Genomic DNA, 27911 nt, shown 5'->3' with positions numbered 1-27911 from the left:
GCTAAAGCGTCTTCTGTGTGAAGACATGCTTGAATGGGCGTACCTTCGTTGAAGGTTGTGCATCAGGGCCGGCAACTCAGCACATAAAAATCTACTGCCAATCATTAGCAGACCGGAGTTCCACTGTGGCGACCGCTAACCGGGAAAAGCCAAAAGACACAACAACAACTATGGGCATCCGACATAGACAGCCCTCCAGCACAATCCTCAAGTCCGGCACAACCTCAAGGTAAGTCAATCAACCTATCAATTGCCAAATGGAGTAGAATGTGTTTTTACTTGTAGCTATGGTATGGATGTGAACATGCAAGGGAATTGGGTAGCCGGATGGCAAGGCAGCAGAGAGTAGACACCCATAGTGGCAGCATGAGATCTGCAACACATACTGGAGTCACCATAGTAGCCAGTACTACACAGGGTGACAAAACCCACTGCAGGAAATGGCCTGAGCGACAGGGGTGTCCATACAAGCCACACATACCAGTCAGGAAGGATCACATACCCAACAACAGTCTCAGCCAGCAGGACAGGTGATGACAAACACAAACAAATGCTGTACTATGGCCTTCGAATGTGCCCTATGGTTAACCCTTCCCCCAGGCCTACACAGACAGACCGCAGCAAGCCAGGCAGTCAGATGTAAGTTGTGAAGGCTAGGAAGTCAGACACTAATATGTAGGTAAACAAAGCTAGGATCTGTACTACACTGGTAAGCCCTAACCAGCAGGATAGGTAAGACTACAGACTGAAATGCAGTACCTGACATACTAGTACAGTCATAGCAAATGTGTACAAGTGTCAGGTGTGCCCCCCATCCAACATGCACATAGAGTAACAGTCAGGTGTGCCCCCCCCACTCCTGTGTAGAACAGCAGAAACAGTCAGGTGCCCCCCCCCACTATGCACAAATGTAGCAACAGTCAATGGCAAATGACCGATGGATACCCTGCAGACACAGCATGCTACCTGTCGGTGTACAACAAAAGGTCAGCTCCGCAGTACAAACAACCTGGAAGTGATCCACACATGCAACACAGATGGCCATACTGGGCATGCTCACACACTTAGAGGAATGAAGGCGATGTCAGTCAACAACATACTGAGGTCATGCTGGGCATGCTCACACACTTAAACACATGAAGGCCATGTCTGCAAACACCAGTGGACCAGACATATCTGGAAGTTGCAGTACTCAGTGCGGATACATGTCAGTATACACCACTCCTGCCTTGCACACACAGTGGATAGGAATACAGACAAATACATAAGGACAACACACTATAATAAGCCACAGGTACACGGCATAGATGTGTGGAAGAGGATGACCATGACAAGGAGCAATGCGAGCCTGTCCAAACTGGCACACAGCCAAAGGGCCTCCAACATATGAGGTGTGGATGTAACTCACTGCGGATACTAGCCACCAGTACCTGTCAGCATGACAGATTATGTGGTGTACGTGCCAGCTGTGCAACAAGACTGTACAAGGAAGCAGCCAACTAGTAGCTGTATACATGCACCTGTGACATATGACCCTGTGTGTGCCCGCATGTGGCATGTCAACCCCTATATGAATGGGGTATGGCCCATGCACACACTGCCCTCCCCAGAGCAGTAGTATGACCAGCCTGCTGAGGTCATCCAATGTGAATTACACCTTTGGGAGAGCTATAGCTCAGTAATATGCATGGCGCATCTCATGACTGCGTACTGCTGTAGTGACAGAGTAGTTAGGTAGTAGTACTAACCCAGACCTGTCAATTGTGTGAGTGTGTGTTTGTGTCTGTGCCTGTCTGCCTCTGACTGTGTAGAGGGAAATGCTTGTTAGGCTACTCACACTCCGTGCAATATATATATTCAACTTTGCCAAGGCTGCTGATGTCACTCACCTAGAAGTACACCTTTGGGAACATAATAGCCCAGTAATTGCCATAGCGCATCCTGTAACTGCATACTGCTGTAGTGTGATAAACTAGCTAGGTAGGTGTTTGAACCCCAGCCCTGGCAAGTTTGTGTGTGAGTCTGTGTGTGTCTGACTGGGTAGAGAGCAATGCTTTTTAGGCTACTCACACTCCATACAATACAAATACTCTACTTTGCCAAGGCTGCTGATGTCACTCACCTAGAAGTACACCTCTGGGAAGGTGATAGTTCAGTAATTGCCGTAGCGTGTCCTGTAACTGCATACTGCTGTAGTGTGATAAACTAGCTAGGTAGGTGTTTGAACCCCAGCCCTGGCAAGTTTGTGTGTGAGTCTGTGTGTGTCTGATTAGGTAGAGAGCAATGCTTTTTTAGGCTACTCACACTGCATACAATACAAATACTCTACTTTGCCAAGGCTGCTGATGTCACTCACCTAGAAGTACACCTTGGGAAAGTGATAGCACAGTAATTGCCACAGTGCATTCTGTAACTGCGTACTGCTGTAGTGTGATAAACTAGTTAGGTAGGTGTTCAAACTCCAGCCTTATCAACTGTGTGTCTGTGTGTGTGTGCGTGTCTGACTGGGTAGAGAACAATGCTTTTTAGACTACTCACACTCCATACAATACAAATACTTTCCTTTGCCAAGGCTGCTGATGTCACTCACCTAGAACTACAACTCTGGGAAATTGATAGTCCAGTAATCGCCATAGCACCTTCTGTAACTGCGTACTGCTGTAGTGTGATTTAGAATGACGGTAGTGTTCCATCTCCATCCATGCCAGTTCCGGATGTGATGTGTGTGTCTCAGTGTCTGTGTAAGGAGCAATGCATTATAGGCTACTCACTTGCAGTACATTATAAATGCCCTACTTTGGTAGTCCTGCTGATGTCATGAATTGTGAAATACACCTTTGGGGAAGATGTACTTCAGTAATGTCCATGACGAGTATTATAACTTCATAGTGCTGTAGTGTAGTAAACTAGTTAGGTAGGGGTTCTACTCCCAGAAATGACAGGTGTGTGTGTGTGTGTGTGTGTGTGTGTGTGTGTGTGTGTGTGTGTGTGTGTGTGTGTGTGTGTGTGTGTGTGTGTTTGTAACTCATATCCTGTGTAGAGGTGGTTGTGAGCCTTTGACACCTGTGGACAATGTGGAGGGGTTTTGCTAATTTTATTTATGGTGGCTCTACTATATATCACAATGTCAACCATACAGGGATAACAGATGTAAATGGCTGGGAGGCTGGGGTGCAAAGCCATACCCATACATGTGACATCAAAGCCTGCCAATCACAGTTAGCAACCCCACTGTGCCTTCACATTTGACTCACAATGGACATACCATGCCTGACAACATGGCCTGTATGGATAGATGACACTGACATCAGGAAATGCTGTTAGCATGCTATCAATGTAGGTGCAGGGTAAATCTGCTGACTAGTACCACTCCCTGTCACATGTGGGCAAGACTGGCACATCTGATGATAAGCTGTGTTCACAGCATGGGCCAGACACCCTAGGTACAGTTCCACATGTCACTTTGCATGCATGTGGGAGGTGTGCACTTTCTAGACACCATCTAAGTCATGGACTAGGGAACACATACAATGCAAGTTAAGCACAGCATTGGCCACACACAATAGTCACCCAGGTGACTGGAAGACGGATGCAAAACCCACCTGTGTGGGCAAATGCAGAAGCTACAGGCCTGTGCCACAATGCAGACCAATGTCATGTGGGCTGATGGCAAGGTATACCCATCGCCTACACTTGTATAGCATGCTGGTACTGTTGGCCACCGCACACCCATGCAGACATGCACCCATGCATGTCCGAAGTGGACCCTGTGTGTTTGTGTGTATGTTGTATGGTGCGTATGTCCACATCCACATGCACTACTCCCCCCAGGGCACAGTGAAGCATGCCGTCTTATGTCTGACACCCCCTCATACTCACTGCCCATATGACCTCCATATCACCCGTGTGGTGCATGTGCTCCCTGCACATTGATGTGTTGTGGCAATCCCACTAGTGACGGGTTGCACTCCTGGCCCTGCCAAGTGTGTTCATGTGTGTGTGTCCCTGTGTGAGTGTGCCTGTGCTGACGCTGGCACCTGTTCATGCAGACAGGCATGTGCACGTCACCTACTGTATATCTACCATATCCCTGTTGCAGATGTCACTCACCATCACATATATGCTCTTAGTGCTCCCCACCAGATAACCCATGTGGTGCATCCAATAACAGCATCAAACTGTGATAGCACTACATAGCTGTTGGGTGTTTGATACCCTGTGCTGGTAGGTGTGTGACACAAACATGTGTCGGTTTTACCCTCCCACCCCTCCCTGACATGTATTCCCCTCTGTCTGCTTCCCCCACTCCCTCGCTGGTGGATGTGGAGGGCCACAGCTGCATTGCTTAGGCAGCAGCATGTGTGTGTAACATGATGCTCATGATCAGCTGATGGCCTCTGCATAAATTACAGCCCTTCCCTAGCTGATTGCATGTGGAACAGGTGTGGCAACATTCCCATAGCCAATTGCATGGAAGTGCACTCCAATACCTGGGAACATCCTGGTGGTGTTGGCCCCTGTCTGTCACTGTGAGCAGGAGCTAGAACTGCCGTTTGGCAAACAACATTTCAGATGGGTTGGGGATTTACCTCTAACAACATACACTGTGGGAAGAGGGCAGCAAACAGGAGGGGGATGTGCCTGACCTGACTACAAACTATAAGTGCTGCTGTACTGCATATGGAGTAATGTTGGATTAACAGTTTTTGTCTGGATATGGAAGTCGTACATGTCGCAATATCTGCCATATCAGTTCCATGTATATCAGGAATCCCCATCTGCAGGCTCATCTGCAGACTAGGCATTGTTTGCCTTTGGTGTCATGTGTTAGCCACAATGCATCTATCCATGGAATGCAGAAGGTTGTGTGAAGATTGCAGTCTGTTGATGATGAAGGCCGTGACAGTTACTGACTGCATATTCCTCATTGGACATATGTTGCAACAAACCCCGTTACAATGGTAGATTAATGAGGGTATCACAGCACCATGTCTATACTGGCCCTGTATATGTTCTGTCAGCCACACCTCTGTCAACCTGTGTACATATGGTGTGTATGAAGTGGTGCATATGTGCTGTACACCATAAGTAGTGTCATCATATCTGATAACAAGCCAGTGATATATCAGATTGCTACACATGTCATGTACAGTAGATTACAATTAATAACTTAAGTTACACTTAATGCCATACCCTGGAAATTCTGTGGATGTTTGTACAGTACTGAGGTCTGTGTAGTGATGGTGAATGTCAACAGTGTGTGTATTGTTAATATGTACTATGGCCTCCGTACAGACTGCGGTAGATGTCATTGTTCTAGCTCCCCTTCTATCTGTTGTTACATGCTGCCCCACTGTATGGTACCATTTTACCTTCCATGTGTGTAGGGCCATACACACACATGTCCCATACCACAGGCAGCCATCAGACCAGACTGTGTAGCAGCCCAGTATATGTAGGGTTATTCTGTGAGTGGCACATATGAGGATGGTGTAGGACAGATAGTCCATATACTGTACTATTATGCTAGAGTACCATATATGGCTGTGGCTGTGTTCATATTGGTTGTGGTTATGCACTGTCACACAGGTGTATCCTACCCTGTGCTGTGAAATGGCTGTTGAGCCTGCTATATATGCAGGTACTGTACCATGATAACCTTAGGATGTCTGTCAGTAGCCAATGGCACACATGTTATGAGCAGCTGTTACCTTCCACACACACCGTGTCTATGACAACAATCACAATGACAGTAGCAAATGTCTATTAATATACCAGCTATACATACCAGACATCCCCTTGCACTACTACATTGGGACTATAGGGGCTGGGGTAGGGCTACACTCCATGTCCAGGACATATGGTGGGACGATATGGACATGTACTTATCCAGATAGCCATATATATATATATATATCTGAGTACACATGTATAGTATTTCCAATTACCACTGTCATGGCAACCACCCACTATGACTCCCTACATTACATGGACGTATTCCCTGTTTTAAAAATAGTAACTCTCCACTAAACCTTAACTTTTTAAACAGGTAAAATTTAAGTTACCTACTTTCACGTCTACCTTCTCTAGTGCACACTGCAGTGTGCATTTTTTTCATCTTACTTTTAAGCATCCCTTTGACTAGCACATTCTCTAATACCTGCTGGAAAGCACTAGGAAGCCTTAAACTGATACAAGCACTCAACTCTCCTTGTTAATAAGGAGAAATTAATAGTAGGCACTAAACAGCCTATAATTGCAAAGTACCTTGCTAAGGTAAGGGAAAACAGCTCCTGTACTTTACAAAAAAAAAAAAAAAGCATCAAACCAAGCATGTCCAAGGGTCAGCTTCCGGTGATTTCTCCTGTCCACCTGGTGAATCTGGGCATACTGGGGCAATGCAACAATTGCGTCATGTACATAGACAACCCTCTCCTCCTACAACCCAACACTACAACCTGTGAGAGATGCATTTACATAGCCAAAATGGAAGCAAAACTCTCTCCACCCAAGATTGTGCTAGACAGTCAAGAGGAGAAGGTTAACACACACACTACACCTCAAGCAACACATAGCCCTTCTAAACTCACACCACCAACACCCACATATAGCAACACTAAATCCACATATGCAGAGGTCCTTAACTGTAACCTGCCCAAGCAACAAGGACCTCTGAAGCTAAAACCCAAACAAACACCAATCACAACCAAAGTGTCACATAGTTCAAAACACCTGTGTGCCACCCAGCAACAGCCCCTAGGGCAAGACAATGCACCTAACACTTTAGTCATAGGTGACTCTATAGTCCGGCACACTGATGTCCCTCTCACCAGGTTGAGCAAGGAGAAAATTACAGTCATTTGCCTGTCGGGTGCCAGGATCCGCCACATAACGCATGCACTCAAGTCACTCCACAACAAGTACAAATATGACTCTGTCATTGTCCATGTTGGAGTGAATGACTTGAGACATACCTCCCTGGACTACATGAAAAGAGACATGGAAGAGCTCTCAGATCATGTGGCCCAGGCAGGTATGGCCCTAGCCCTGAGTAGCATCCTGCCTTCGCCCAGAATGATACCACAATATAAGGACAAAATGATTGACTTCAACAATTGGCTAAGCTTCTGGTGTCATTCAAAGGGGATCCAGTATCTGTCTGCCTGGGACGACATGATTGACAGACCACGATGCTTTGCCAGAGATGGACTGCACCTGTCGCCTCTGGGATTCAGGTTACTGGCTAAGGCTCTTGCCACCCCTATAGTGCCTTTTTTAGGCAAAGTTCAAGGACAAAACCACCACCGTAACAAGTACAAGCATGCAAATTCTGAAGGTAATGCTACTCAATGCTAGAAGTCTAAACCTCAAAATGCACTCTCTCGAGGCACTCCTAAAAATGGAGAACATCGATATCTGTGCAGTAACTGAGACCTGGTTCAAGGCTCCAGAGAGCACCCCTGCAATACCAGGCTACAACTCTTACCACACTTTTCGGCCACCAAAGCAGGACCGAAACACTAAAGGTGGAGGAGTGTCAATATTCACCAAGGATATTCACACCACCAGGCTAGTTGCCCAACACAATGCATCTGAAATTCTCCTGGTGCAACTAACACTAGGTAAGACATCAATCCAAATTGTAGCTTGCTACAGATCCCCCACCATACCCCAAGATTCTCACTACACCTTTCTAAACATACTGGAAAATATTAAGATAGAACCAAACACCCTAATACTGGGTGATTTTAACTACCCTGCCATTAACTGGGAAAGCTACTCAATGTACCAACACCTTTGCCCAACGTTTTTTGGAATTCATAAATTCCAACGCCCTGGATCAACTAATCCATAGTCCCACCAGGGGCTTCAATATCCTAGATCTGGTCATTACCAACATGGGAAATCGATGCTCCACACCTATGGTCACCCCCTCGTTAGTCACGTCTGACCATAAGCTAATCACCCTTAACATCCACATCCCACCCCCACCCCCCAGTAAGGAAACCTCCATAAAAAACTTCTCCAAAGCCAACTTCATGCTACTCAAGTCAGAAGTGACAAACTTCATGACACCCATGCAGACGGGAGCTGAAAGTTCAACTGCTGAATCCTACACTAAGGCACTGTACGAGCACATCCACTCATGCATAAATCATGCCATCCCAAATAGAACCAAGATGCTCTCATCCAAAAAAAAAAAAGCCAGTCTGGTGGTCCCCTGCCATAAACAAACTTTACAACAAAAGGAAGAAACTGTTGCAGAAAAGAGGAAAATCCCAGGATGCAAAAAACTTCCTTACCAGCCTCAGTAAGAAACTGAGATCCCTCATAAAATCCTCCAAAGCTAGTTACGAAAATAAAATTGCCAAAGATTCCAAAGAAAACAGCAAGGCATTCTATAACTATGTCAAGAATCTAAATGGCAATGCTCAGATCTGCTCTGAGCTAAAACAGAATGGCATTAAATATACTGATTGCAAGGATATTGCCAATATCCTGGCAGATCGATTCAGTGCCAACTTCACCCCCCTCTCACCCCCTAAGTGGCTCATCTCAATACCGGAAGATTGCTAAATTCCGGTAATAACGGCCACACAGGTAAAAAACGCACTCTCCAAAGCTAAGAATACAGCATCCATGGGACCAGATGACATCCCAGGCTATGTAGTACATGAACTACAATATGAACTGGCACCTCACCTAAGTGTCATGTTTAATCATAGCCTCACCTCAGGTTTCGTGCCCACTGAGTTGCGCACAGCTACAGTTATCTCACTCTACAAGGGGGGATCCACCTTGGATCCTGGAAACTACCGTTCCATCAGTCTGACAAGCCTTATCTGCAAGGCCATAGAGCGTATTATCATGGAACTTATAAACAAAGACATTGGCAACCTTCAAACACTGGACCCCACCCAGTTTGGGTTCGTGAAGGGCCGATCTTGTCTCCTGAACTTGATTGACTTCTTCGAATCAGTCTCCAGAGCCATGGACAAGGGTAAGGTGGTCCACACAGCCTATCTAGACCTTGCCAAGGCCTTTGACACCATCCCCCACTCTGGAATCATAGATAAACTTACTAAGCTGGGCATTAATCCCTACATCACCCAATGGGTTTCTAACTGGCTTACTAATAGAACCCACACTGTAAAAGTAGCCGATTCCAAATCCAGCTCCAGACAAGTGACAAATGGAGTACCTCAGGGTTCAGTCCTGGGACCACTCTTGTTTGGCATCTACTTCTCTGAAGTACAGGCCAACACTAAGGGACTCTGGATAACAAAGTTTGCAGATGACTGCAAACTGGGAGCCATTATTGAATCCCCAAATGATGTGGATACTCTACAAAAGGGCCTTACAGAAACAGATGCTTGGTGCCAGAGCCATGGGCTCAAGCTCAATGCCAAGAAATGTATAGTTATACCCTTTGGGAAAAAACATGTATCCATGAATTACCATATAGGTGGCAGTACACTAAACACCAAAATTTTGATAAGAGACTTAGGGACACAGGTGGACAGTGGTCTCACCTTCGATAACCACATCGCCACAACAGTCAGGAAATCCTTCTATGTGGCACACCTCATCACTAAGGGCTTTTCATCCAGAAAAAAGGAGGTCATTGTCCCACTGTACTCATCCCTCATTAGACCCATTATAGAATACAATGCCCCATTTGGTATGTACCTCTCAAGACATCTGCAACAACTGGAAAGGCCACAGAAATACCTCACTAAAAGAATCACAGGCCTAAAGCAGATGCCCTACGCTGACCTCCTTAAAAAACTCCAGCTATACTCTGTCGCATATCGTCTACTCAGAGGCGATCTTTGCTTAACATACAAGGCCATGTCAAACCCAGAGCTGTTGGACATGTTACACTTAAAGAAATCCCAATCCCTCAGAGCCACATGCTCCAGGGATCTAAATCTTGTCATCACAATAAACAAAACATGCTGGAGGGATAGGTTCCTGACCCAGAGACTCCGCAGACTCTGGAATAGATTGCCCATACATGTCAAGCAGAGTGCCTCTTTGGTCCTTTTCAAAAGGAACCTTGACGATTGGATGGGAGAAAGGAGATTCTCCCCGGGGATCACGTCAGTCGCCCTGCTAGACAGGGGTCCAGGGAAGTAAATAGTGTGGGAAGAAATAGCCAGGGAATTGTTATGGCTAGACTTGTATAGGCCCTAGGGCTGATAGCCTAGTACCAACCTATGAACCTATGAACCTATGAACATTCCCTGTGTGATGGACATCCTTCCTGTGTGTGGGCATCAATGTTACAGACAGCAGGTAGCAATACCTCTTACAGGAGAATCTGCACACTCAGGGCAGCCACATATATGTAGGAGGATCGGGACTTACAGACAGACTGGGAGTAGAGTGGTGTAATGCTTTGCATAGTACTGGTGTTACAGGGTGTGTGTGTGTGTATACATACTAGTTTACCTTGGACTGCAGTCTGTCTGCATAGCTCACTTCTGTGGGCCTATCCTCTAGCTGGACAGAGGTGTGCCTATCATGTGTTGTCTGTCCACCACACAGGTCCTGTGTTGGATATTACACTAAATGCCGTTTATTCAAACCAAAGTAAGCGCTTTCGGTAGGGAAGCCTTCCCCACCTTCTTCAGACCAATGTTGTACAAGTCTGATAGAATCAAATGCCCTCAAATAGTGTGCAAAATGATGACATCACGTTCACACTGTTTCCAATTAGATAATTAATTAAATTAAACTTTAACTGAAACATTTTAAAAAACCTAATACTTCAATAACAGACATAAAACAAAGGTATCCACTTTATATGTAAGAATCAATATTAATACTAATAATAATAATAGCAATATTATTGTGTATTATTATGTTTAGAAAAACTAATAATATTACAAATGTTGACAATGTTAAAATGTTAATGTTATCAGTATTAGAAAATGATAATATTTATATTAACAGTATTAAAAACATTGAAAACAGTAAAAACAGCAGCCTAGCAAAGAAGCATCTCAATGAACTAAAAAATACATAAAAAATACATAAACTCTATATTTCAGTCTGTGGAATTATCTAGCTATTAAACTACTAAAAAAATTTTTCAACCATCTTATAACTATGTTGCTGACCCTACAAATTATGATATGTTATAAGATGTAAGCACAAAGTGTTTTTTCACACAAAAAATACAAAATGTAATATGTAATACGAAAAACACTTCACAAATCCCAACTGCTATAAATGCTTAATAAACATTTGAATATAATTGAGCCCATCTGAATATAAATATCTTATAATTAAATCATATATTATTGAAATTACTTTGATTATCTGCCTAAAGCCAGAAATCTAAGAAAACATTTAATAGACAGTATTTCATTCAAACCTGGCGTAGTATATGAAGCAGTACGAATCTGCCAGTATGCTTCCTGTTGTTCTAAGATGATCTGCCATGGGCCCCCCCTCACATCAGGTGATAGTTGTTGAACCACTGAAAACAAAAAGGCATGATCCTCATTTACTAAAATATGTTTAGCTAATGAGTTATTCAAATCACTTTTTGTTATAGCATACAGATGTTCATATAATCTTTTTTTGAGTGGTCTATCAGTTTTGCCTATATAAAAGGCCGGGCATTTTTTACAAACAGCCACATAGACCACTCTACTAGAACAACAATTAAATGTACCATTGATACGATATTCCTTTCCAGCTAACAGGATGTTGTTTCCAACATAAACATGTTTACAAAATTGACAGCACCCACATTTTCTCATACCAATACACATCGGACCCCAGCAGCATATCAATTGGGACACACCTTCACACAGTTCTCTCTCTGCACGTCTCAGTACACCTCGAGTATACTGTCCCCACCCAAGCATCTGCAGGCTCTTCATCTGTTTAGACCACGTACGTACCAGCCTTCCCTTGATCCTCCTCTGATACTGGTGGTGACATCAATGTGACCCACAACTGTTGGTTCATCCCACCAGGGACGGACATGTTGTTTTGTCAAGAGTAGACCTAGCTGGTCTACAGTGTTTCTCCTACTGGTAGCATCCTACCAGGGTATTGTGTAGCAGTGGTATTATACAGGACTACTATTCTCACAGTATGATTGGACAGGCACTGTTCTGTGCTGCACACAGACTGCTCATAATACTGTGGTTGAGCAATGGACACATGTTCTGGTATTAATCTACACACTTATATACATTTCCTATACTGTTGGATGCCTGTGCTGGATGATGTGTTTGTAATCACAGCAGCTGAATGTGTATCCGCCATGGCTTAGTGGAACTCATGTCTACAATAGTGTGCAGGGTCGGGGGTTTGCAACCTGGCAGTGCAGATTATTTTGTTAATGGCCAGAACAACAGCTGTTGGCTACAGAGTGACTAAAGCACTGTAGAACATTTGTAGGTGGGTATGTGCTTGTTTGCACGAAGCACAGCATTACTGATCTCTGGTTGTGGCATCTTGCACTCAGTTAGCCTCTACATTGCTTCACCAGTGTGGTACTCGCATACCGGTGGCCAAACTGGCTTGCACCCACTTGCTCCCACATACACACGTGCAACGTCGTGCATTTTGTTCACATCTGTCAACTGGGACACTAGGACTGCATGCTTGTCCATTGTCAGCAGTGGTCCAGGGTGTAGAGCTCCACATTGACCCCAGCTACAGATCCCAAGTAATACTGTGGTGTTCACATTCATAGAGGGTAACAGACATAACATAGCTACGTCCCCCATTAATCATGCTTAGTTTACATTAAACCATTGGAATTATCTGTTTTACATGTCAGGTATGACTGTTGACATAGGTCAGTTTAAGGTGAGGTTGGATTTCTGTTTCACAGGTCTGGAAAGGTTACATGCAGGTATTCGGGGTAGGTGTCGTTATTCTATACCTGTGTGGTACAGTAGAGGCGAATAGCTAAGGAGTAGGTAGGTAGGTAGGTAGTGGGGGTTAACTGTATAGTAGCCCGTAGGTATAATTGGATGGGGAGCAATAGGGAAGGTATGTCGGATGTTGGGATTTGTATGCGAGGCAAAACAAGAGATGTTGGTATCACTAGATGATGTAGTGTTATAGAGTGTGAGGTGAGGGGAGGGTTTCGCAAGTTGGTGAGCCTGTGCTGCTCCAGGTGTGGTTGTGGTGTTCTTCATGTGTTAGTTACATGTCTCCTGTGGGACAGCTGTGATACTACATGTGGATTGGGGTTCCAGATACTGGCAATATAGTGGGGGAAGAGGGTGTCACCTACGTCTACCCGTAGACATTAATAGAATGGAACAGGGGCTGATAGGTACATGGTGTGCATGGGGAACAAAGGTGGGTGGTAGTAGGGGGATTATCCGGGGATGTGCAGGATGGCTGCAGGGAAGGTCCACAGCTGGCCATGTTGTCTATGACAACAGCTGTGCATATCCACTGCATTTGGTGTTTGCATTGGACACTCACACCCCTGGGTGGGGGTGAGGACTACAATAATACCTTGTGATGCCTATTACATCAACTTACATGCTTATAGTGGGGTGTTGGGACCATGTGTTCATAGGTGTTGTGTAGTGGGTTATGCAACAACACATATGGTTATACCATACTTTGCCATGTAAACTGGACTGTGCTGCTGTGGGACCTACATCGGGAATGGCTGTCCGTTAGGCGAAAGCATGCCTGTTGACTCTACAGAATCCATGGCCTGTCCAGAGTTTGATTCATAATATTGGTGGGTTCCTCTTACATTCTGCACCTGCCTGGCAAATACCTGGGAACTGATGCCATTAAATACAGACAAGTAATTGGGTTTAAGACTCCACATCTTTCAGACGAGTCATGGTAATTCATAACCTATTATTCTATCAGCTTTCTATGATTGTAAGTGTAATATGTGCTTTCTGTCCCTATTTGTCCCCCCAATGGTTTAGGTTCTGTCCAGTGGATTTGCTGTTAGAGGTTGAGAGGTATGGGTGTAAGCTCTGCCCAGTTCGCAATATTACTTACATCCCCGGGGCGGTCCACATAGACCCACTCCAGCCAACACCTGCTCAGCTAGGCCCATAATTTCATACCCATAGTTCCCAAACCACACATCCTCTTCTGCACTCTACCTTACGGTCGGGTCTGGCCTCAACAGTAAACTGTACCCACTCCCCACTTCTCGGGGCCCATCACGTATGTTGTCTCACCCCATGGGTCATCAAGCTTCCCCTACTTTGTACACTGGGAACATGCGTGACCTGCCGTTCGACATTGGTGTAATGGCAAGAAGCCCAAAAATGTTTGAATTTTTGGGTGTCCCACAAGGGACATACATGTCTTTGTTTCAAGATTAGACTTGGCGGGTCTCTCCCACTGGTAGTATCCTGCCTGTAGTCCAGTGTGTCTGTATGTTTCACTGGTTTAGCTGGGGGGGGAGGGTTAATACTACGTGTTACACGTTTGTTGATTGGACCCCTCACCCCCATTTGCATGGCCTGTGAACATATATAATTCGTAACGGCTGTATCATATCCCAGCTGTATATATGTGTATATTTACACACACTCACACACACACACACACACACACACACACACATATATATATATATATATATATATATATACATTACTATATACAGATATATCTGTATATGTATGCATACATGTATATATTTATATATTGCTGTATATATATATATATATATATATATATATATATATATATATATATATATATCTAACGACATATGAGTGTATATTCGGTGTCTGCATATGTATATATCTATATGTGGGTATTTATATGTATTCTCTATCTGTATGTATACATTTGTACTATGGAGAGGGAGAGGTATATCTCCATGTAGCTATGGGTAGATATATACACACACATACCTCTACATATATACATCTACATTTGGTTATTCCATTCTTTGCCATGTAGATTAGACTTTGCTGCAGTGGGACTCGTAGCGGGTGTGGCTGCTCGTTGGGTGATGCCTCTACCCAATGAACACTTTTGCTTACATCCCTGGGGCTGTCCGTATAGACCCACTACAGCCAACACCTGCACACCTAGATCCATAACTAGCTACCCATAGTTCCCCCATCCGCACCTCCTCTACAGCACTCATCCTTACTCTGGGTGCAGGTCGGGTCTGAACGCAACACTACACGCTGCCCACTCTCCACTTCATGGAACCCATCTCATACTTTGTCTCAACCCATGGGTCATCAGGCTTTCCCACCCCTGTATGTACACACCCTGCCCAGAAAGGTCATCGCACTGACTTCTTTCAATAATATGACAATTGTTGGGACATCCCACAAGGGACACTCCTGTCTGTTTTCCAAGATTAGATTTCACGGGTCCACTGTGTACCCCCCCCAGGTTGTATCCTGCCTGTGGTCTGGGGAGCAGTGGACTATTTACATTGTTTGTGGGTTTGTGTGTATGTTTCCTTTGTCTGGCTGGAGGGGGGGAGGTCATGCTGCATGTTACATGATTCTTCCTTGGGCCCCTCACTTCCATTGGCATAGCCTGTGAACATACGTCATTCTTGTGTGCTGTTTCCCATCATATATTGCTGTACATATATATATATATATATATATATATATATATATATATATATATATATATATATATATATATGTATATAAAACCATGTGGATGTATGGGATGTATGGCCTTAATCTTGCTTATCTATTGCTATGCTCGCTTAGTGGTTAACTACTGTGACTATAGTGTACAGGTTCCTGGGTTTGAGTCTTGCAGAGGCAGTTTATTTTGCTGCTGGGCAGAACATGGGCCATTGGATCCAGAGTTATTAGGCACTTTAAAGTGGTTGTAAGCAGGTTTGTGTGATGGTAAGCACTGCTAACCTCTGGTTACAATTTCTTACACTCAGTTAGCTTCTACTTTGCTTAATCTGTGTGGGCAATGCTTACCCCCATGCAAATGCACTTGCACACGCTTACCGCTGCTTATTTGTGCTTAGACCTGCTTACTTGTGCATTATTCATTATGACACTTGCACTTCACATATACATTTCATGCAGTACTTCAGTTCACATTTAAATGTTATTATGTAGGTTATATAGCAAAACAATGTAAAATTATGTTCATATACAGATTTCCCATGGAAAATGATTTGTGCTGCAGTGAGACTCAAACCGGGAATGTCTGTTCGTTGGGTGGATGCTCTAGCCACTCACCTATTGCTGTGGTGCTTCATTTGCATATATGTTCCGTGTTATCCTCTTCAGTCTTTTCAGCTGCTTTAACCGTAGCTAAGCGATGGGCAAACCAGTGTACCTATGGTTAGCTGCACTCGGGGTTTTAAAAAAATAAATACAAGGGTTTCTTCATTTTATTTCAGTGTACTGTTGCTGTTGAACACATGGGGACTGTTGGTGGAGATATGCGGACACCTATGAGTGGTTTCACTCATTTATTTACACTTTCTTCTGTTCTACTTTGCAGGGGTGTATTTATTCTGACAGCTCTGCACTCAGACACACCCCCTGCACTTATCCACGCACAGTGTACGATTTGGAGCTCTGGCGGCACGCCTTCATTATTATGTATGGTGTGCTGCCGTCCTCCTCTTCAACTGCCGCTTACGTGCAGGACTAGTTTAGTCCTGCATGGCAGATTAGTGAATCTGGGGGTTAATGATAATAAAACTAAGATCCTACCTATTTATTCAAACAATAATGAGAAACATTACAATGATACAAACAAATTCATCACAGATCAAATTACATACTTAGGTATCATCCTTGCTAAAGATATTAAATTAATCATAAAACTAAACTATAATAAATGTTATATAAATATTCAAACCTTATTAATGGAAAGGAATACAATTATATTTTCAACTGAGGAAAGATTAACTATCATTAAAATGATAATTCTACCTACAATTCTCTATATTATACAGTCTGTTTTAATACTTCCTAATAAAGTATTTATTAACAAGTTCAATTCCCTGTTATTAAACTTTTTTTTTTGGTTTCCCAGGAAACTTAGAATAGCACTCAAACACCATCTTTATAGTTGGAACGAAGGGGACATAGCCTTCCCTGATTTGAACCTTTATTCTATCACTGCTATTATTAGATCCATAGCACAACTTTTAAATACTTCATGTCAGGCCAAATGGAAATTATTCTGGGAATCTTCAGCTATGCTACTAATATTGAAACCACAACCTTACAAATTAGAATTAATAAACAACCCAATATTATGGATACTTAAAGATTACTTCACTACACACAGCATACCCAAACATTCATTTAGCTACTTACACAATATATTAATAAATTTTAGAAATTCTATATATAAACACTTTAGATATAAAGAACTTTTCTTTATGATTTTCCCAATAGCCTTTACTCAAGAATCCTTACAATCCTCAGATATAGATAAAATCACCTTGTTTAAACAAAAGGGTCTTTTGTATTGGTTCCAACTAATCACAGATGAAAGGGTTAAAGACGTAAATCAGATAATAAGCAAATTTCAGTTAGACAAATCCCTTTGGCTTAAAATACAATCCCTCAGACTATTCTTGCAAAATAAAATAGACCTGATTACTCCAGCTAACAAACATGACACTAGCATACTACTAGCTTTTTTAACTCAATTATCTAACATAAACAAACTTATTCAGACAAAATATCATTTATATACAGACTTATTAGAGAAGAAACATATTGTTCTCCAGCTAATTTCTGGAACTACTATTATATAACAAATAACACACTTCCAAGGAATTTAGACAAAACAAATATATTAGAATCTGCAGGGAAAACAACACTTTCACTTAAATGGAAAATATATTCCTGGAAATTTTTATATAGATCTTTCTACACCCCTCAACTAATGAACAAAATTAATGGAAAACAAAACATATGTAATAGATGTAAGTCTAATATAAACATTGACTGGACCCATATATTTTATGACTACCCTGCAATAAGTTTATTTTGGAAAAGTATCAATGAACTTCTACAAGCAATATTCACAGATAATTTCACTTTGACCAAATCTTTAATACTCTTCAAGACACCTATACCTTGCTGTGCAAAAAACGTTAAACATTCCTTACCCTGGCAATACTGGCAGTAGCCAGGAAAACTATAACAAGGAACTGGATATATAAATCCTCTCCATCTTATAATGATTTTAAGAAAATTGTAATGGAAGTTTGCCAATTACAGATTGCAACTATGACATCTAAAACAACTAGAAAAACTTATAACCGTCATTTATGGGTCAATTTACAGAATCTGTTGAAATAGATTGATAATGATATCATATAAATTAAATTTCAGCCTCTTAATGTGTTTTATATATATATATATATATATATATATATATATATATATATATATATATACATGGAAAAATAAAATACTAGTCATTACAATAATAATCAATGGATGTCTTTGTAAATAGTTTCAGTAATTTCATTTTATTTGTTAAATATTGTTATTTGAATGTCTATGTGACCAACTTTTTGAATTGCAATTTTTTTGTGTTAAAAGACCATGTGAATGTCTATATATATTTACTTAAAATCAATAAAATTGTTTAAAAAAATTAGAACATATTGTGGCATTTATAATGCCATTTGGTTATCAACTACATATGATTTAGAATTATCAACATTACAGTATTTGAAATATTATTTGGTTTTCAACTACCTATGATTTACACTTACCAGAATTAGCTTTACTGTGGCCATCACACCAGATGCAATAATGATATTCTAAAGCTTGACAAGAAAGGTTGATAATTTGCATACAGAAGAAATTCTGCTTAATCCCCTTTAGCTGCATCAGTCCTGAATGTCATATTCTTTTCTGTGCAACTGTCTAGAAGTGTAATAGTTGGTGCAGACTGATTCATGTCATAACAGTAAAGCCTGCTAAATTAATCCCATAAAAAGAATCAGTCAGGTGAAGCTACACAGACAAATAGCACAGAGCAGTTTAAACATAAATCATAATGTAACCACAGAGCTTTTGTACTGGAGAAGTAACCTGCATCCCAAAGCCATTGCTTAAATATGACAACTACTGTGGAAAAAGGACAAAGACAATCTACAGCTAATCTTCATTCTAATCTCTGTTTGAATAATCCATATCCCAAAATCAAAACAACGCAACTGCAAAAAGAGTTTAAAGTAGACCAAAACACTTGTAATGGCACACATGTTAATCTCAGAAATGACACATGCATTGATTGGCAGTTATCCACCAAACGTGTATATAAAAATTGATGAATCTGTCATTTGACTTAATTACCACTACAGCAGTGCATTCACTGAAGCATGAATTCCAGTGCAAACAACATGGTGGACAAGGATAAGTCTTGTTTAATGCCCCTCTAGATAATGAAATGTTTCAAGGTGTATATACTTATATTTGCACTAAGGGTAAGACTGCATTTAAATTGTTAATAAACTGCAGAAACACATGGGTAGAAGCTTCATTGAACATCATCCACTTTTTTAAATCAAAGTCATTCTTTATGATGTGATCAAAATAAACCAAACATAAAAAAGCTTTCACAGCTTGGAAGACAGCATGGCTTAAATGCAAACAACTTAAAAAAATCACTTTATGAATATTACTGCAACCTTAAAATCAGTATAAAATGCTGACAAAAAGTACCAAATCTTTGCATCTAAAACAATAGTGACTTGCACAGATGGAAGTAGTAAACATTTTTTGATCAAAATTAGTTACTGCTTGGGCATAGTCAAGCAGAACTAAACTACTTCTCTATAGCAAAATGGAAAAATGTAATTCATCTTCAAATAAATCAGCAAATGCATTTGTAAATTGCTATGTTTTGCAATTTAACTTGTCAAGCTATACTCACATCTGTTGGGTATTGAATAAGATGAAAGCATATTCATATTCTGATTATTGAATAAAATGAAATCATATTTGGCTTCACCACTGATTCTCAAGGTCCTGAGGTTTCTCAAGGAAACAAATGGCTAAAGAAAGCATGAGCAGTCAGGTTTTAATGGCATCTGTCCAGAACATCTGTGTTTGCATAATACTTTCATTATACAAACCATAACACAGGTAGTCAGTATTTTACTAACATCTACTAATTTCCTAAATCTTAAGAAAACTGTTGGTAATATCATTGGCCAAAACTGATCCCAAATCAAATGTTGAGTCCTTCAGGTTTATCTTACTGCTTTCTACACTGAACATGATATTGGATAATCAAATAGCAAATAAGCTAAAGCTTATAGTGAATCTTACGAAGTATTCAATAATCAGCCGCATAGAGTAATCAGTGCAGCTTTAATCTCCATCACCAATAATTAAAGTGCAATAAATGAGGCTAATGTGGCTACAGCAATTTTTGTACATGTTCCCAAAGCATTTCAGTAAGATTATCATGGCAAAGTCCTATCAGACCTAGCACTGTATAAACTAAAACCACAAGACAGATGCAGCAAAAACTTCAACTAAAACTGGAAAAATACTGCAAATGAAGAAACTGGAATTTTTGAACATATTATCTTAACATTTTTATTCTGATTTCTTGCTAGATTCATGAAATTGTAACTCTGGAGTTAGCTCACTGACTTTCTTAAATCTTTCCAGTTTGGAGCATATAAGAAAAATGAGCACTTCCAGACCTATAAAAATAAGAAACATGCAGGCCACATAGACTCTGACAGGTACAACAGCCAGTAAATATGCAGTAAAATGCAAAATGGTTCAAAACGGTGGATTAGCACTTTTGTTTATTAAATGTAAATTCTTCAGATAAAACCACATTGTTTGAACTCCATTTAAATAGCAGCAGGTAAAAAGTCACATGGTAAAAAAATCACATGATAAAAATCACATGATATATATCACATGATCACCTGGTTGCCAAGCTCTAAGCAAAGCAACATTTTTAAAGTGACAAAACACATTTTAGAAACCAGTTCAGACAGATAAAAAAACTTAAAATACTTCTTAAATGAGATTAAAATAACATTTAAATAAAATTTCCAGACCTAACTGTAGATCAGATTGCAAGTGAAGTGTGCTGTATCTTTGTACATGCACATATAAATTCCAGACATGGGAAAGAAGTTTAAGAATGCATCTACTTTCTTTTGTTAAAGAAGTTCATCATGTAATTGCATTTCTGAGTTCTAATTTTTCTGAAGCCATTTTCTCAGAGTATGTTGATATTTTCGATGACAAGTAAGGCAAACTTCCAGTTGTGTATTCCATGAAGCTATATTCAGAGGTCACTCCTGTAGTCAGACCAGCAAGAAGAGTTTCGATAGCTATGCAGGATAAAGTTAAAACTCAGTTGGATAAAATGGTGCAGCAAGGTGTGAGTTGTCCAGTCACAGAACCAAATGAATGGGTATCGTCTAAGGTAGCAGTCCACAAAAAAGGCTCAGACGAAATCAGAATATGCATTTACCCAAGAGATCTGAACAAAACATTAAAAAGACCATATCATCCAAAGCGCAAAATTGAAGAGGTCGCAGCCTTAATACCGAATGTCACTGTTTTTTATGTGTTGGATGCAAAGAGTTTATTTTGGCAAGTGATGCTTGATCACAAATCCTCATTTCTAACTACTTTTGGTACTCCATTTGGCAGATACAGATGGCTAAGAATGTCATTTGGAATAAATTCTACAAGTGAAGTCTTTCAGCATGCAATGGAGCAAATTTTTTCAGGTTATCCTTGTGCCATAACAGTAGATGATTTATTGGTTGGAGGCAATGGTGAAGCAGAGCATGATAGAAACCTCAAGAAAATTCTAGATAGAGCAAGTGAATTAAACTTGAAGCTCAGTCCTCTGAAATGCAAATTCAGACTTTCAGAAGTTACATACATAGGACATGTGTTCATGAGTACAGGCTTGAGACCAGACCCGATCAAGCAAACATCTATTCTTGAGATGTCAGCACCAGATAATGTGCAAGCTCTACAATGTTTTTTATGCATGGTCAATTATTTAGGCAAGTTTATACCAGACTTCAGTGAGCTGACAACACCTTTAAGAGAGCTACCACACAAAAATGTTGTATGGTCATGGCTGACACAGCACCAGAAGGCATTTGAAGACTTTAAGCAGAAAATTGCCACCCCACCTACATTAAGATACTATGATGTAAACAAACCAGGTACTCTTTCTTGTTATGCTTCAAAATTTGGTCTTGGTGCAGTTATACTTCAAGAGGGCAGACCAGTACCCTATGCATCTAGAACACCAACCCAAGCTGAGATGCAGCATGCTCAGATTGAGAAGGAGCTTTTGGCAATAGCATTTGCACGTTCTAAGTTTCATGTTTATATTTATGCTTGAGCTATTCAGATTGAGACTGACTACCAACCTCTAATTGCTATTCTAAAGAAACTTATGTATTCCACTCCAGTGAGATTGCAAAGAACGAAGCTTAAATTGCAAAAGTACAATTTCAAATTTTTCTACCACTAGACTTGATAAGTTGAGAGAACACAGTCAGATTGATTCAATTGTGCAGAAGCTCACTCACTACATTAATGGTGGATGGCCGTCAAAGCAATCTAGTGTACCACCTGAAGTGCAAATCTACTTTTCTTACAGAGATGAATTGTTGATGGAAGATGGCATTATTTTCAAAGGTCCTAAAACTGTTGCTCCTGCATCCTTGTAACAAGAATATATCCAGATTTTTTCATCCTGGGTCACTCAGGTTCCACATACACTAAGAGAAGAGGAAGGAAATTAGTATGTTGGCCTTCATTACCAAAATACATTGATAAAGTACTTTAATCTTATTAAGTATGCAATAGTACTGGAACACACTTGCAAAGAGAACCACTTAGTCCAGTTCCTGAACTACCTTGGTCAACAGCTGCAGCTGATATTTTTGAGTGGAACAATCAACACTACTTAGTTTTGGTAGACTCTTATTTGAATTGGTTTGAGATTGATCTGCTATCTAGCCTAACATCCACAGCTGTTATTATTAAGCTGAAACATCATTTCTCAGTTCATGGTAGCCCACACTAGTTCTTTCTGGCAATGGTACTCAATTTACTAGCCAGTTGTTTGGGAAATTTGCAAAATACTGGGACTTTGTGCATGTCACTAGTAGTCCTGAATATCCTTAGTCAAATGGTCTAGCAGAACATGCAGTACAGAGTGCAGAGCAGTTACTTGAAAAGTCAAAGTGAGATAATACCGATAGTTTCTTAAATTTGCTTAATCTCAGAAACATACCTCATGAAGATAGTCTTGGCTCACCTGCTCAAAAACTGCTTTCCAGACAAACTAGAACTACACTACTCATTGCTTCCACTTTACTGGAGCCTAAACCTAAGAACAGTAAATCAAGGCTCAAATGGTTAAAAAGTGTAATATTCAGAAATCTAATTATGACAGATTGAGCAGATTACTTCATCCGTTGAGGGAAGGAGAGATGGTACGAATCCAGACAACGAAAGGTTTTGATCAAATTGGACAGATTACAGGTATCTGTGCTGAGTCAAGATCCTACTTGGTAGAATCACAAGGTATAGAATATAGGAGGAACCAGAAACATCTTCTTCCTCTGCCAGACCCATACTCACCATCACAGCATTGTTTCTGTGATGCAAACTTCAAATCTAAGAGTGACTCAGACATTGTTTCCATACCCAAATGTGTTCAAAATTCTGATTCCATTGCAGAAAATGTTCCAGACATTCCACATGTCAAACATTTTGCCGAGACAGTTCCAGTTGCTAAATTTAATTCCCAGTTTTATGTCATGATATGGGCATGTGTCAAATCCAAGTGTGAAATATGCAGCAACGTGGACTTGATTGTGTATATATATATATATATATATATATATATATATATATATATGTGTGTGTGTGTGTGTGTGTGTGTGTGTGTGTGTGTGTGTGTGTGTGTGTATGTGTGTTTATGTATACTTAGTATTTTAGAATGCATGACCAAGAATTGCCTGTGATTTCTGGATGCTAAATAGACTTATAGTGTCATACGATCTAATTCTCTAAAGGGAGTATGTATATCAGATTGCAAGTAAAGTGTGCTGTATCTTTAAGAAGCATGTCAAGGCTGTATGTGCACATATAAATCCCAGACACGTGCACTCCCTAGTGCTATTTTGTAAGAGCAGCCACAGTGAGAGCAAGCATGATCGCAGTTGTTAGTTTGTACATACATTACTTAAGATAAAGTCAGTAAACCGTTATAGCGATGTGTTTGTATAGAATAAAGCTGCTTGAACAGAAACCATGAAGACTCTTCTATTGTGTCCAAAGTAGGAGAGTGACACTAATCAACAGAATATGTCTTTAAAAATAGATGGTGACTTCCTTACAGAAATTGTCAAGGTAATGGAAGGTATATACTAAAACTGAATTTACTCAGGGCAAGTGTTACAAGCAAACAGAACTTCTCAATGTTTAATGGTGTAACAAAGTTCCTGTGTCCAGCTTCTTAATAAACAGATTGAGGTAAGTGTTATGTTTTTCTTTCTTGTGAAAGAAGGAGAAAAATAACATTGATTCCTAGCTCCATGTATCATACCTCTCAACTGTCCAGATTTTCACAGAATGTCCAAATTTTTATGTCATAATTTTGGTTTGTTCCTCCTAAAATTTGTGGTTTTATAGCAAATATTGAAGTCACTAAATAATGACAAACATTTGATTTTCAGACCTCATACCCTTCACAATTTGGTGCTGTGGTAAAAAAAAACTGTAATTCTATCTACTGTCTAAGTTTATAAGAACAATATTTAAAATTTGTGCCTGATTCAGGCCTTTTACCCCCAGCATTATTTTTGGCTTTGTCTAGAATTCTTGTGCTAAGAGGTTGAGAGCTATGGCGTGTATCTGAGTGAGTTCTTGTGCTAAGAGGTAGAGAGGTATAGTATGTATCTGAATGAGACAACACTAATAGTAGCCAGGTTGCAGCCAATAGGTAAGTCACCAATATTTAGTTTTCTTGGCAAACCTAACTTGGCCTTTCCATTAAATATTAGCTACCACCTAACATGACCTCAGTCCATCTGTGGCCAATTGGATTAATTTAGGTATTCTAAGACAGTGCAGCAGCTGTCTTACATTTACCAACTGTTCACTGTTTCTACCAACTGATAGTACAATCTGTAGAGATGTAAATATTTTAGAAACATGGAAGGAAACCTCTCACACTGGCCCACTGTTGGCAAGCATCATACCTCTACAACATCATATCAGTCACAACCCACCACTAGCCCCATATTTTTTGCTGAAGATGTAAGGAGTATATACTAAAACCTCCTAGAACATACTTTAAATTATTCTATCATCCAGCGCACAAGACAAACTCTTCTCCTTTACCACTCACACAAACTGTAAATTCATATATCTCACCAAAAGTGCTAGGAAAGTAGGTATGAGCCCATATGGTCCACCAAGTCTGCTTTCATGCAAGGAAATGTTTTAGTCACAGGTGATCCTATAGTCAGAGGTACAGACTCCTCACTCACCAGAATGGAAAAGAGCATAGGTGACTGCAAGTTGTTTGTCTACTGCCAGGACCTGTGGTGTAACAAGAGCCCTAAAACCCCTTAAACTAGATAAGTCCAACTACAACCATGTGCTGGCCCAGGTGTGAGTGAATGACTTGGGGAGTTCCACTGAGAAACATATTTAGAGTGATATGATGGAACTTACTATGCATATGTTAGAGGCAGGAAAGACAATGATTTTGAGTAGTATCTTGTTTTTACCTAGAATGATGAATCCACACCAAGACAAGAAAACTGGCTTTACAAATGGCTAAGTAGTTGGGGTCATTCTAAGAGGGCGCAATATTTGATAGCCTGGGATTAGTCAGTCAATAAGACTTTCTGATGGCTTGCACCTCTTATATCAGGGCTATTAAATACTGGCTAAAGATTTTTCTGTCCCAGTAGTGTTTTTATTCAGTCAGAGTTCCCTTCCAGGCCATTCCTATATAATCAAGCCAAATTCAGATTTGGGCAACATCGTGGTGACAGTATTCAGTGTTTGGAGTCTAAACAGAAAGATGCAATAAGGCTCTCCTGCAACTTAAACACATTCATATTTGTGTACTCACTGAGGCATGGTTTTGATGTTATGATAACACTCCTTTTATACCAGGGTTTAACACTTATTACACCTCCAGGCAGAGCTGGATCTAGTACTAGGTGACCATGCAGTTGCCTTGGGCCCAGTGACGGAGGGGGAGGCACTGGCCAGGGTCTGCCACATTTACTTTTTAATTAAACAATTTAAAAAAAACTTAAAACTTTTTTTAACACGGCATCTTCTTTAAGAAGATACACATGTACTCTGCATACATGCATATGTCTTTAATACAACGCACGCTCACCAGTGCAGATGTAATTTAAACACATTCCGTGTATTTGCTGCTGTGAGAGAGATGCACTCCTGGAATTTAAACTGGTTTAGCTCTTCCATTTAGTAAGTTGCCTTTGCACAAGTTCCATTCAGTTTGAATTAGAGACGTGCAATGAGAGGAGGTGTGTAAAATATTTATTTTCCATTTGTTTACTGGGAAAGTCCAACAAGGCAAGAAGCACATTTTCTGTAGAGGCCCCGGGAGAAAAGCTCCACACATGTAAGAACACTTTCCACAATAGTTATTTGCCAATAATAGATAAATAATTAATGTCCAGGGAATAAGGAAAAAATTACACTCGTAAGGAAAGAGTTACCTAGAGGGACAAAAAAATTCAGCCCAACATATCAACGTGGAAAGTACATATTATATACAGTATTTTACACTAAAATATAACATTGTTACTATTGTAATAAAGGACATTTTTCACCAAACAGTCCATTTGGGAGTACTGAGTAAAGTAGAAATCTCTGGGCTAACATAAGAGGGAGGGGGAAGTAGAAATAGCAAATACAGTAAAGTAGAAATTCCAGGGTAATATATGAGGGAGATGGAAAAGGAAAAGCAGAGAAAGAAAGCAGTGAGTGGATTAGGAGTAGATGGGTGTGTGGATTAGGAGTGGAGGGGTACACTGTGGACGAGAAGGTGTAGAGAGAGCAAGTATTGAAAGGTCATCGTAGTGAAATGCAGGAGTATAGCCGGCTGTTTGTTAGGTGTTCCTTAAGAAGTATCTTGAAATTGGAAGTATTGGTTGTGTTTCAAATGTGTTGAGGATTGTAATTCCATTTTTTGGATATCTGGTTGGAGGACAGAGCAGACTTGTTAGAGATTCAAAATGCCCTCCTTAAGGATGGCAAGTTAGTCAGTTAACCTACTCAAGCTGAAACCGTGTACCTTGATTACAAGAGACAAGAGCCTGAATCTTCTATACCAACTAACAGACTACTCAAGGATTTGAGTTACAGTGTATTTTCAATGAATTGTGAGCTTCAGTGCATTTTCAAGGAACTGTGAGTTTCAAGGAAATAGTAGTTTACTGCCCATGCTAAGTCTGTTTTCAATGTGCAACTGTTTTGCTTAGCAAATGGCAGTCAATGTTTGTGCAATAGAGTCTTAAAGCAGTGTTAGTAGCATACAAGTAGCATACTTACCTTTAGTGCTCAAGGTTGTGGGTTCTACTTCCACACCATGTAGATTGATAGCTGATACTGAAGTGCACTCTAAGTGGGGATGGGGGTGCTGCACTCCTGAGTGCGTCTTCTTTTGGATGAGCTGTTTAATAATGATGAGTTTGTTTTCAGTTTGCCAGCATTCCATAATGCAATATTACTAGCCTACCAACTTTTTGTTTTTTAAATGTAACATAGGCAATTAATTTTTCAAGGGCAGCAGCCACTAAATTTGTAGGTGAAACACTGAAATATAAAGTTGTTTGCCAGTAGCACCCTCTTCATTAGTTATAGATCTCTTTAATGTGAAATTATTCAGATGACGTC

The sequence above is a fragment of the Protopterus annectens genome, chromosome 3.part0 (genome assembly GCF_019279795.1).
Source record: "Protopterus annectens isolate FY-2018-M chromosome 3.part0, PAN1.0, whole genome shotgun sequence".
Lineage (NCBI taxonomy): Eukaryota > Metazoa > Chordata > Ceratodontiformes > Protopteridae > Protopterus > Protopterus annectens.
This window is presented reverse-complemented; position numbering follows the sequence as displayed.